The 12606-nt window shown below is 38.6% G+C and overlaps 1 protein-coding gene across 7 annotated transcripts in view; it reads left to right on the top strand.

The window, feature by feature from the left end:
• Window positions 1–12606, top strand: part of ATRX (ATRX chromatin remodeler) — a 322803-nt gene that overhangs the window by 107921 nt on the left and 202276 nt on the right. The window lies entirely within an intron of this gene.

The following is a 12606-nucleotide window of genomic DNA, read 5'->3' as shown; positions in this document are numbered from 1 at the left end:
ACATTAACTGTGAGGTTTTCATATATGGCCATTATTGTGTTGTGGTATGTTCCTTCTACCTGCTTTTTTGAGAGTTGTTATCATGAATGGATGTTATACTTTGTCGGAAGCTTTTTCTGCATCTATTGCAATGATCGTATGTTTCTTGTCCTTTCTCTTATTGATGTGACATAAGATTGTTGATTTGAAAATATTGAACTCCCTTGCAGTCCAGGAATAAATCCTACCTGATCATGATGAATGGTTTCTTTAAAAGTATTGTTGGATTCGTTTTGCTAGTATTTTGTTGAGGAATTCTGCATCTATGTTCTTCAGCGGTATTAGCCTGTAGTTCTCTTTTAGTGGTGTCATTGATTTTTGTATCAGGGTAATGCTGGCCTCATAGTACAAATTTGGAAGTTATTATTCTTTGTCTTCTATTGTTTTGGAATAATTTGAGAAGAACCGGTATTAACTTCTTAAAATATTTAGATTTCATCTGTGAAGCCATCTGGTCCTGGATTTTTGTTTGCTGGGAGATTTTTATTGCTGATTCAATTTCATTGCTGGCAGTTGTTCTGTTCAAATGTTCAATTTCTTCACAATGGAGTTTTGGGAAGTTATATGTTCTTAGAAATGTATCCATTTCCTCTATTTTGTTCAATTGTTAGCATAATCTTATTATCCTTTCAATTTCTGTGGTGTCCATTATTTCTCCTCTTTAATTTTTTATTTTGTTTGAGTCCTCTCTCATTTTTTTTGGTGTGTCTGATAAAGGTTTATCAGTTTTGTTGATCTTTTAAAAGAATCAGCTTCTGGTTTCATTGATCCATTTTTTTTTTAACTATTGTTTTTGTTTATTTCTGCTCAAATCTTTATTATTTTTTCTTTTACTGGTTTTGTGTTTCATTTGTTCTTTTTGTAGCTTCTTTAGGTTTAATGTTTTTTTTAAATTTATTTGAGATTTTTCTTGCTTCTTAAAGTAGGTCTGTATTGTTATAAACTTCCCTCCTAGAATAACTTTTGCTGCATGCCAGAGATTTTCGAACATTTTGTTTTCATTTTCATTTGTCTCCATGCATTTTTAAAAAAATTTCTCTCTGGTATCTTGATTGACCCATTCATTTAGTAGTGTGTTATTTAACCTCCATGTATTTGTGTTCTTGCAGATTTTTTCTTGAGGTTGATTTCTAGTTTCATAGCGTTATGGTCAGAAAAGACGCATGGTATGACTTTGATCTTGTTGGATTTGTTTAAGACTTTTGTGGCCTAATCTGTGATCTAGTCTGGAGAGTGTTCCATATTCACATGAAAAAGATTATTGTGCTGTTTTAGGATGGAATGTTCTGAACATATCTGTTAGATCCATCTAGTCCAAACTGTCCTTCAAAAGACTGGTTCCGTGTTGATTTCTGTGTGAATGAGTATCCATTGATGTAAGTGGGGAGTCGAAGTACTCTGCTATTATTGTGTTATGATTGATTGCTTTCTTTATGTTTGTTATTAACTCCTTTATGTTTTTGGATGCTCTCATGTTGGATTCATAAACATTTACAGTTGTTATGCCTTCTTTTTGGATCGTAGTATTTATAATTATATGTGGTATTCTTCTTTGTCTCTTGTTACAATCTTTGTTTTAAAGTCTGTTTTTGCTGATATAAGTATTGCTACCAGGCTTTCTTTTACATCTATTTGCATGATAAATGTTTTTCTATCTCTTCACTTTCTTTTTTTTTTTTTTTTTTAATTTTTTTTTTTCAACATTTATTTATTTTTGGGACAGAGAGAGACAGAGCATGAACGGGGGAGGGGCAGAGAGAGAGGGAGACACAGAATCGGAAACAGGCTCCAGGCTCTGAGCCATCAGCCCAGAGCCCGACGCGGGGCTCGAACTCACGGACCGCGAGATCGTGACCTGGCTGAAGTCGGACGCTTAACCAACTGCGCCACCCAGGCGCCCCTATCTCTTCACTTTCAATCTGCATGTGTCTTTAAGTCAGAAATGTGTTTCTTATAGGCAGCATATAGATGGGTCTTGCTTTGTTATTCATTCAGTCACCCTGTGTGTTTTGGTTGGAGCATTTAGTACATTTACTTTCAAAGTAATTATTAATAGACATTATTACCATTCTGTTACTTCTTTTATGGTTGTTTTGTAGTTTTTATCTGTTCCTTCTCTTGCTCTCTTCTCTCATCTTTTGCTGACTTTCATTAGTGATGTGCTTGGATTCTTTTCTCTAGTGTTTTGCATATCTATTAGTGGTTTTTTATTTGTGGTTATCATTAGATTTATATATAGCATCTTCTGCATATAGCAGTCCATATTAAGTTAATGGTTGCTTAAGTTTGAATCCATTCTAAGAGCACTAAATTTTTACTCCCTCTTTTCTCCCCATGTTTTAGATATATGGTGTCCTACTGTACATCCTTTTTTTTATGAATCCCTTTGCAGTTTTTTATTGATATACTTAATTTTACTGCTTTAGTGCTACCTACTTTTCTTACTACTAATTATGGTCTTATCTTTCCACACAGAGAATCCCCCCTCATTTTAAGTTTTTAAAAAATGTTTATATATTTTTGAGAGAGACAGGGTATGAACGGGGGGCGGGGGCGGGAAGGACAGAGAGAGAGGGAGACACAGAATCTGAACCAGGCTCCAGGCTCTTAGCTGTCAACACAGAGCCCGATGTGGGGCTTGAACTCATGAACCACAGGATCATGACCTGAGCTGAAGTCAGATGCTTAAGTGACTGAGCCACGCTGAGAATCCCCTCTAATATTTCTTGCACAGCTGGTTTAGCCATGATGAATTTCTTTAACTTTATTTGTCTAGGAAACTTTCTCTTTTCTTCTGTTCTGAATGATAGTCTTGCTGGAGACAGTATTCTATTCTATTCTATTCTATTTATTTATTTATTTATTTATTTATTTATTTATTTAAAAGTTTATATATTTTTGAGAGAAAGAGAAAAAAAAGCATAAGTGGGGGAGGGGTGAGAGAGAGAGAGAGAGAGAGAGAGAGAGAGAGAGAGAGAGAATCCTAAGCAGGCTTCGCACTGTCAGTGTGGAACCCTAAGTGGGTTTCGAACTCACGAACTGTGAGATCATGACCTGAGCTAAGGTCAGATGCTCAACTGACTCAGCCACCCAGGCACCCCATTGGAGAGAGTATTCTTGTCGCAGTTTTGTTTTTCTTCAGCACTTTGAATATACATGCCCGTCCCTTCTGGCCTGCAAAGTTTCTTCTGAAAAATCTGCTTATATACTTAGGAGATTTCCCTTGAATGTACCTGTTTTCTTTTCTCTTGTTCCTTTTAAAATTTTCTCTTTATCCCTACATTTTCTATTTTAATTACTGTGTCTTGGTATAGATCTCCTTCAGTTGATTTTGTTAGGGGTTCTTTGTGCCTCCTGCTCCTGAAACTGGATGTATGTTTCTTTCCCCAGATTCAGGAAGTTTTTAGCTATTATTTCTTCAAGTAAATTTTCTGCCCCTTTTTCTTTTGTATTTCTGGGATCCTTATAATGTGCTTATTACTGCGCTTGATTGTGTTAGTGAGTTCCCTAAGTGTATTTTTAGTTTTTATTTTTTTTTTCTCCTTTTTGTTCAACTTGATTGCCTTCCATTACTCTATCTTCCGGGTCACTGATTTATTCTTCTACTTTCTCTGTTCTACTATTTATTCCATCTAGTATGTATTCAATTTTACTTATTGAGGTCCTCATTTCTGGTTCTTGTTTGTGTGTTCTACCTCTTTGTTGAGCATCTCATGGAGGTCCTCCTCTCTTCTTAATTCCAGTGAGTATTTTTGTCACCATTACTTTAAATTTAAATCCTCTCTCTTTGGCATATTAATTATCTCTGTTTTGTTTAGCTCTCTTGCTGTTATTTTGTCATGTTCTTTAATTTGGGAAAGACTCCTTTTTTTCCTCATTTTGTCTAATTCTCTGTGTCTTTTTCTGTGTTAGGAATGTCAGCTGTGCCTCTTGCTTTTGTAACTAGCGGTGTTATGAAGAACTTGTCCTATAGTGCTTGGTAGGGCAGTGTCCCCTGTTCACCAGAACCTGGCACTTCTGGAATGTCTCCTGTGTGTGTGTGTAGAGTGTGCCCTAATTTTATGGCTGAGCCTCATTTGCCTTAAGTCCAGTCATCTCCAGTGGCTCTGTTTGCCTCTGGTGGGCAGGGTTTGGTCACTGTGTTATGGTCCAGTCTGCTGTTTGCCTTGGGCTTGAGTTGAGTCAGACCAGCCATTTGACAGAGATGCCATAGCTTGGAACTGCAGGGTGTTCTCCCTGTGTTGTCTCTTTAGAAACTTTTGTTGGTAGGCCCACTGCTAAGGCTGCAGTTAGACTCTTGTGTATGCTTATATTTCCCTGTGCCTCCAGGAAGGAGTTACTTTGGAGTGGTACTGGCCACTGTTGGGGCTGCTAGCACACTGCCAGGCTTGTGCCACTGCTTTGGTTGGTCTCCCTCCAAGGATGTGTTGTCAGGGCAGTCCGCAGAAGAACGTGGGGGTGGGGTGTGTATGGTATCAGCAAGGTCCACACCAGTCCCCTGTGGGAGGTGTTTTGCAGCCACCTGATAAAACTCCTGTCCAAAGGCAAGACTGGTATGGAGGGGCAAATCCAAAGAAGAAATGGTGGGTTGGGACATGCTGTTAGCAAAGGTATGTGGAGAGTGTGGGTGCTGTGCTGGTTCCCTCAGGTGTATGTGTATCTAGGCTGAGGGCGGGGTAAATGTGTATGTAGGCTGGGAGGAGAATGACTCGTGCTAGCTTTTTGTTCTTGCAGAAGTCTCCCAAAGATCCCTGCCCTTCCAGCACATGCTCAGGGGTTAATAAAGAAACCTCCTTCCCATATACCCTAGGCATTTTTCAAACTGCTGCTTTTATGCTGTATCTCAGTGGGGTTGTTTGTTGTGACATCTCTTTAAGGATAAGGACTCAATTTCCTGTCACCCCGTGGTTCTTCCAGAGTTGAACCTGCTCATTTTTAAAATTTTGTGTGTGAAGCCCCACTGATTGTAAGTACTCAGGATGTTAGGTCCTTCTGGTTTTCATTTTTTTTAATATGAAATTTATTGTCAGATTGGTTTCTATACAACACCCAGTGCTTATCCCAACAGGTGCCCTCCTCAATACCCATCACCTACCCTCCCCTCCCTCCCACCCCCGATCAACCCTCAGATTGTTGTCAGTTTTTAATAGTCTTTTATGGTTTGGCTCCCTCCCTCTCTAACGTTTTATTTTCCTTCACCTCCCCCATGGTCTTCTGTTCAGGTTCTCAGGATCCACATAAGAGTGAAAACATATAGTATCTGTCTTTCTCTGTATGACTTATTTCATTTAGCATAACACTCTCCAGTTCCATCCATGTTGCTATAAAAGGCCATATTTCATTCTTTCTCATTGCCACGTAGTATTCCATTGTGTATATAAACCACAATTTCTTTATCCATTCATCAGTTGATGGATATTTAGGCTCTTTCCATAATTTGGCTATTGTTGAAAGTGCTGCTATAAACATTGGGGTACAAGTGCCCCTATGCATCAGCACTCCTGAATTCCTTGGGTAAATTCCTAGCAGTGCTATTGCTGGGTCATAGGGTAGGTCTATTTTTAATTTTTTGAGGAACCTCCACACTGTTTTCCAGAGCAGCTGCACCAGTTTGCATTCCTACCAACAGTGCAAGAGGGTTCCCGTTTCTTCACATCCTCGCCACCATCTATAGTCTCCTGATTTGTTCATTTTAGTCACTCTGACTGGTGTGAGGTGGCATTTGAGTGTGGTTTTAATTTGTATTTCCCTGATGAGGAGCAACCTTGAGCCTCTTTTCATGTGCCTGTTGGCCATCTGGATGTCTTCTTTAGAGAAGTGTCTATTCATGTTTTCTGCCCATTGCTTCACTGGGTTATTTGTTTTTCGGGTGTGGAGTTTGGTGAGCTCCTTATAGATTTTGGATACTAGCCCTTTGTCCGATATGTCATTTGCAAATATCTTTTCCCATTCCGTTGGTTGCCTTTTAGTTTTGTTGGTTGTTTCCTTTGCAGTGCAGAAACTTTTTATCTTCACGAGATCCCAATAGTTCATTTTTGCTTTTAATTCCCTTGCCTTTGGGGATGTGTCAAGTAAGAAATTGCTGCGGCTGAGGTCAGAGAGGTTTTTTCCTGCTTTCTCCTCTAGGGTTTTTATGGTTTCCCGTGTCACATTCAGGTCCTTCATCCATTTTGAGTTTGTTTTTGTGAATGGTGTAGGAAAGCGGTCTAGTTTCATCCTTCTGCATGTTGCTGTCCAGTTCTCCCAGCACCATTTGTGAAAGAGACTGTCTTTTTTTCCATTGTATATTCTTTCCTGCTTTGTCAAAGATTAGTTGGCCATACTCTTGTGGGTCCAATTCTGGAGTCTCTATTCTATTCCATTGGTCTATGTGTCTGTATTTGTGCCAATATCATGCTATCTTGATGATTACAGCTTTGTAGTAGAGGCTAAAGTCTGGGATTGTGATGCCTCCTGCTTTGGTCTTCTTGTTCAAAATTACTTTGGCTATTTGGAGTGTTTTGTGGTTCCATACAAATTTTAGGATTGCTTGTTCTAGCTTCGAGAAGAATGTTGGTGCAATTTTGACTGGGATTGCATTGAATGTGTAGATAGCTTTGGGTAGTATTGACTTTTTAACAATATTGATTCTTCCAATCCATGAGCATGGAATGTTTTTCCATTTCTTTATATCTCCTTCAATTTCTTTCATAACCTTTCTATATTTTTCAGCATACAGATCTTTTACATCTTTGGTTAGGTTTATCGTAGGTATTTTATGCTTCTTGGTGCAATTGTGAATGGGATCAGTTTCTTTATTTGTCTTTCTGTTGCTTCGTTGTTAGTGTATAAGAATGCAACTGACTTCCGTACATTGATTTTGTATCTTGCATCTTTGCTGAATTCATGTATCAGTTCTAGCAGACTTTTGGTGGAGTCTATCAGGTTTTCCATGTATAATATCATGTCATCTGCAAAAAGTGAAAGCTTGACTTCATCTTTGCCAATTTTGATGCCTTTGATTTCCTTTTGTTGTCTGCTTACTGATGCTAGCACTTCCAACACTATGTTAAACAACGGTGAGAGTGGACATTCCTGTCGTGTTACTGATCTCAGGGAGAAAGCTCTCAGTTTTTCCCCATTGAGGATGATATTAGCTGTGGGCTTTTCATACATGGCTTTGATGATGTTTAAGTATGTTCCTTCTGTCCCAACTTTCTCAAGGGTTTTTATTAAGAAAGGATGCTGAATTTTGTCAAATGCTTTTTCTGCATCGATTGACAGGATCATATGGTTCTTTTCTTTCCTTTTATTAATGTGATGTATTACATTGATTGATTTGTGAATGTTGAACCAGCCCTGCAGCCCAGGAATGAATTCCACTTGATGGTGGTGAGTAATTCTTTTTATATGCTGTTGAATGCGATTTGCTAGTATTATTGAGGATGTTTGCATCCATATTCATCAGGGATATTGGCCTGTAGTTCTCTTTTTTTTTTCCTGGGTCTCTGTCTGGTTTAGGAATCAAAATAATGCTGGCTTCATAAAATGAGTCTGGAAGTTTTCCTTCTGTTTCTATTTTTTGGAACAACTTGAGAAGGATAGGTATTATCTCTGCTTTAAATGTCTGGTAGAATTCCCCAGGGAAGCCATCTGGTCCTGGACTCTTAATTTGTTGGGAGATTTTTGATAACTGATTCAATTTATTCACTGGTTATGGGTCTGTTCAAGTTTTCTGTTTCTTCCTGTTTGAGTTTTAGAAGTGTGTGGGTGCTGAGGAATTTGTCCATTTCTTCCAGGTTGTCCAGTTTGTTGGCATATAGTTTTTCATAGTATTCCCTGAAGATGGCTTGTATTTCTGAGGGATTGGTTGTCATAATTCCATTTTCATTCATGATTTTATCTATTTGGGTCATCTCCCTTTTCCTTTTGAGAAGCCTGGCTAGAGGTTTAACCATTTTGTTTTAAAACCCCACTCTTGTTCTCATTGATCTGCTCTACAGTTCTTTTAGATTTTATTTTGTTTATTTCTGCTCTGCTCTTTATTATTTCTCTTCTTCTGCTGGGTTTGGAGTGTCTTTGCTATTCTGCTTCTATTTCCTTAGGTGTGCTGTTAGATTTTCTATTTGGGATTTTTCTTGTTTCTTGAGATAGGCTTGGATTGCAATGTATTTTCCTCTCGGGCCTGCCTTCGCTGCATCCCAAAGCGTTTGGGTTGTTGTATTTTCATCTTCATTTGTTTCCACATATTTTTAAATTTCTTCTCTAATTGCCTGGTTGACCCATTCATTCTTTAGTAGGGTGTTCTTTAACCTCCATGCTTTTGGAGGTTTTCCAGACTTTTTCCTGTGGTTGATTTCAAGTTTCATAGCATTGTGGTCTGAAAGTATGCATGGTATGATCTCAGTTCTTTTATACTTACGAAGGGCTGTTTTGTGACCAAGTATGTGGTCTATCTTGGAGAATGTTCCATGTGCACTCGAGAAGAAAGTATATTCTTTTGCTTTGGGATGCAGAGTTCTGAATATATCTGTCAAGTCCATGTGATCCAATGTATCATTCAGGGCCCTTGTTTCTTTATTGATCCTGTGTCTAGATGATCTGTCCATTGTAGTAAGTGGAGTATTAAAGTCCCCTAAAATTACCACATTCTTATCAATAAGGTTGCTTACCATGCTTGGGATGCCTGGGTTGGGGTCTGCTCTTCTTCCCGTTGTGCCTGCATGGCATCCCTCCCTTCTGCTGAAAGACCCAAGGTTCTCTTTGGCTCCCCATCATATGTTTGCCCTTTCTGCCCTCTTGGTTGTGGCCTTTTCTCTACATTTAGCTGTGGCAAGTCTGTTTTATCAGTCTTCAGTTCATTTTCTTTTTTATTTACTCTGATGTGGCTGTTATGTAGACCTAACCATAAGATGAAGAGAGCTTGAGATCCTCCTACTCCATCATCTTACCCAGAAGTCCACATGAATTTTATTTTAAAATCTTATTGAGGAGATTTCAGGTATAACTATGTTTCCAGCACAGGCAGAGTGTTTAAAATTTTCCTTTGAATCCTTAAGTTAGTATTTTACATTTATCCCAATTGGAATTTGTGCAATTGACATGAATATTGCCTTTTAATAAAACTTCCAATTTCTTGTATATAGTGCTTATCTGATGAGTTGAGTAATATGTATTCATTTGATCTTAAGAAGAGATGGCAATGTATGGCAAATATTCATAGGGTGCATACCCCCATAATTCCTTACCTGAGCACTTGTATAGATCATTTTGTTCCATTGTGATCATTGTGTTCCGTGTAACTTTGTTTTCAAGTACTAGTGTGCTAATACATATCCATAGAAGCCTTGAGAATTGAGCTCTTCAGGAGATGCCAGTCTCTCTCAGCTATTTGGTGGAATAAGCCTTGTTTGGATTTTCTTTACCCTGGATATTTCTTGGAACTGATTACTTTAGATGAAGAAGATAATTTTGCTTGGAAATTAATACATCTAGAAATTGGACTTTGTAAAAATCTTAAGCAGAAAAGATTATGAAGGGCATTGAAAATAAGCACTATAAAAAGTATTGTTTTTCAAGATAAGTTTGGTTGTGAGCCAATGATAAGTGACATTCCTTTATAATTTGTTTATGCGTATATAAACATGGCGTAGTTTCCTAATATGTCCAACTTAATTAAGGGAACAATATTTTTGAACTCTTAAAATGCCTCTCCTGCTCCTGTATATTTAGATGATTCCAGTTTATTCAGCCATATGTGGGTATCCTATAATGAGGTGTAATAGTTTACTAGAAAAATTGGGGCTTGAGAATGGCAGGGGCATGAGCAACCAAAATGAAGAACATGGTCCTAGGAGATTGCAGTCCAATGAATAAGATAGACATAGATAAATCATTATTTTAAAAAATACCACAAGAAACATATAAAACTAAAATGGGGCTGTGTGATAAATAGCAGTTGGGCCATTTAATCTAAATATTAGAGAAAGACTTTGAACAGGTAAAATTTGAACTCAACTTTGAAGGATATGTCAGATTTTGAAAGGTGTAGTAGAGGAACAATAGTAATATTACTAGTAATATTTCATTTGAAGAGTGGTCTTTTTGAGGTATTGATTATGAGTTTGCTAGGGTATTCTAAGATTTATTTTTGCCTTTCTATGTTTAGCATATTTCTATCCTGAACCTATAGTTGTCTGTGTTCTTTATGGATTTTTTTCTGTAACATTTTGTCCCTATCTTTTATTATGAAGCAAATTTTTTTTTTCAACGTTTATTTATTTTTGGGACAGAGAGAGACAGAGCATGAACGGGGGAGGGGCAGAGAGAGAGGGAGACACAGAATTGGAAACTGGCTCCAGGCTCCGAGCCATCAGCCCAGAGCCCGACGCGGGGCTCGAACTCCCGGACCGCGAGATCGTGACCTGGCTGAAGTCGGACGCTTAACCGACTGCGCCACCCAGGCGCCCCTATTATGAAGCAAATTTAAATATACAGAAAAGTTTCTGTCATTAACATTGTAATATGTTCATATTATCACATATTTATTTATATATCCTTATATTTATCCATCAATATACCTAATTTTTTGTCTTTTTAACTGTTCATTTTGAATGAATTATAAATTCACAGGAAATTGCAAAAAAAAAAAAATGTACACAGAGGTCTTGAATGATACCCTCCATTCAGTTTTCCCCAGAGGTGACATCTTATTTAACTGTAGTACAATGTCAAAATCAGAAAACTGAAGATTTATTGCAGTTTAACCAGTTTTTCATGCACTGATTTGTGTGTTTATGTATATGTAAGTACAGTTCTCTGCAATTGTTATCACTTGTGTTGTTTTGTATAACCATTACCATAGTCAAGATACTGAACTGTTCATTGCCACAAGGTTCCCTTTTGCTACCCCTTATGCACATCACCTTGCTTAACCATATTCTTTTTTTAAAAATTAAAAAAAATTTTTTTTAATGTTTGTTTATTTCTGAGACAGAGAGAGGCAGAGCATGAGAGGGGGAGGGGCCGAGAGAGAGGGAGACACAGAATCTGAAGCAGGCTCCAGGCTCTGAGCTGTCAGCACAGAGCTGGATGCAGGGCTCAAACTCCTGAGCTGTGAGAGCATGTCCTGAGCTGAAGTTGGAAGCTCAGCGGACTGAGCCACCCAGACACCCACTTGCTTAACTGTATTCTTAACCCCTGACAACTGTTAATTCTATTTTCATCTTTAATTTTGTTATTTTGAGGTAGAATCATGAGGTGTGAAACCTTTAGAGATTGACTTTTTTCACTCAATGTAATGAATGCCCTTGAAATCCTTGATGCATTTCAAAGTAAATGCTAATCATCAGCATACTTCTCCCTAATTACTTCACCATAAATAGTATTAATTACAGGTTAATATAGAAGTGTGTTTTCGAGGTGAAATTTACATAGAGTGAAATGCACAAATCTTAACCATTTTTTTTACATTTTTATCTTTTTTTAAATATTTATTATTGAGAGAGAGTGAGTGAAGAGGGGGAGGGAGGGGGAGGGAGAGAGAGAGAGAGACAGAGAGAGAGAGAGAGAGAGAATTCCAAGCAGGCTTCATGCTTCTGTGCAGAGCCCAATGCAGGGCTCTATGTCCCAATCATGAGATCATGACCTGAACTGAAATCAAGAGTTGGATTCTTAACCCACTGAACCACCCAGGCACCCCTTCATCTTATCCTCTTTAGATTAATTTTTTTCAGGTTTATTTTTTTTCAGAGGCAGTGCAAGCAGGGGAGGGGCGGAGAGAGGGGGAGGGAGAGAATCTTAAGCAGGGTCCACGTTCAGCACACAGCGTGATGCAGGGCTTGATCTCAGGAACTGTGAGATCATGACCTGAGCCAAAATCAGGGGTGCAATGCTCAACTCACCGAACCACTCAGGTGCTCCAGCCACTTTAGATTTTTAGTCAAAGGATAGCAGTGTAACTTTTTAAAAAAAATTTTTTTAACATTTATTCATTTTTTGATAGAGCGTGAGTGGGGGAGGGGCAGAGAGAGAGGGAGACACAGAATCTGAAGCAGGCTCCAGGCTCTGAACTGACAGCACAGAGCCCGACGTGGGGCTCGAACTCATGGACCTGAGCTGAAATTGGACGCTTAACCGACTGAGCCACCCAGGTGCCCCAGCAGTGTAGCTTTTTATAAGGAATCAGTTTTACTGTACTTGAATATATCTCTTGGTAATTCTACTCATGAATACAATACAGATTCCACCCCGAAAACCAAATAATCCAGTGAAGAAATGGGCAGAAAACATGAATAGACACTTCTCTAAAGAAGACATCCAGATGGCCAACAGGCACATGAAAAGATGCTCAACATCGCTCCTCCTCAGGGAAATACAAATCAAAACCACACTCAGATATCACCTCACGCCAGTCAGAGTGGCCAAAAAGAACAAATCAGGAGACTATAGATGCTGGCGAGGATGTGGAGAAATGGGAACCCTCTTGCACTGTTGGTGGGAATGCAAATTGGTGCAGCCACTCTGGAAAACAGTGTGGAGGTTCCTCAAAAAATTGAAGATAGACCTACCCTATGACCCAGCAGTAGC

This window comes from Lynx rufus, unplaced genomic scaffold (genome assembly GCF_022079265.1).
Source record: "Lynx rufus isolate CCGP_SWC_20201006 ecotype Redwood Valley unplaced genomic scaffold, mLynRuf1.p SCAF_14, whole genome shotgun sequence".
In the NCBI taxonomy this organism is placed as follows: domain Eukaryota; kingdom Metazoa; phylum Chordata; class Mammalia; order Carnivora; family Felidae; genus Lynx; species Lynx rufus.
Note: the sequence above shows the minus strand (reverse complement) of the source record. Positions and strands in the feature narration are given on the sequence as shown.